Source organism: Penaeus monodon, chromosome 33 (assembly GCF_015228065.2).
Source record: "Penaeus monodon isolate SGIC_2016 chromosome 33, NSTDA_Pmon_1, whole genome shotgun sequence".
Lineage (NCBI taxonomy): Eukaryota > Metazoa > Arthropoda > Malacostraca > Decapoda > Penaeidae > Penaeus > Penaeus monodon.
The window spans coordinates 32,632,965-32,633,579 of NC_051418.1; the positions used below are offsets into that span (position 1 = coordinate 32,632,965).

Below are 615 nucleotides of genomic sequence, written 5' to 3' on the forward strand. Positions count from 1 at the left end.
ATACTAAAGACAGGAGTAATTCATTTACCATTTGTTGAGTTCCTATTTTACTCTTAACAAATGGCATCATATGTCATCTAATCCTCTAATCTAGATAGATGAGTATGCTAAGCTGCTTTTTGCTAAACCCAGAGCATCACCTTCTTAAGCATCATGCATATCAAATGTTAATAAAAAATAAGGATTAAAATAAGCTAAAAAGATTAGATCTAATGCAGAATGATTATTGAATTGTGTTTCATTGACAATTTTCTTCCGCACATTTCAGAGCATTTTTAAGAAGGACAGCAGGACACCTTGATGTCCTATCCTGTACAGAAACCAAAACAGGTAAAGCAGCATTCCACTGAACGCCTCTGTCTTTATCACCTCTCGTAGACAAAGAAATCTGAACATTGAGTTTCGAGCGTTTAACATTTCCTGCAAAGGTTATGCAATTTACATGCTGTCATTATAATATAAATTTTAAAGTCATGGAACTGTATGTCGATAGTCCTCTTGGACAGAAGCTCACAAAACGCTAACCAGCCCGAATCCACAAGCCTAAGATTCCCGAGCCAGGTGAAGCAACCGAGGAATGCGGAAGCACAAGGAAGCAGGTTGGTATTACGGCTG

At 37.7% G+C, this 615-nt stretch overlaps 1 long non-coding RNA gene across 2 annotated transcripts in view; it reads left to right on the forward strand.

The window, feature by feature from the left end:
- LOC119594395 overlaps positions 1 to 298 on the forward strand; it is a 14,094-nt gene extending 13,796 nt beyond the window's left edge. For both annotated transcript variants that reach the window (XR_005230602.1, XR_005230603.1), the window contains exon 3: positions 269 to 298. This is a non-coding gene — a long non-coding RNA (uncharacterized LOC119594395). The remainder of the gene's footprint in view (positions 1 to 268) is intronic.
- Positions 299 to 615: the final 317 nt, after the last annotated feature.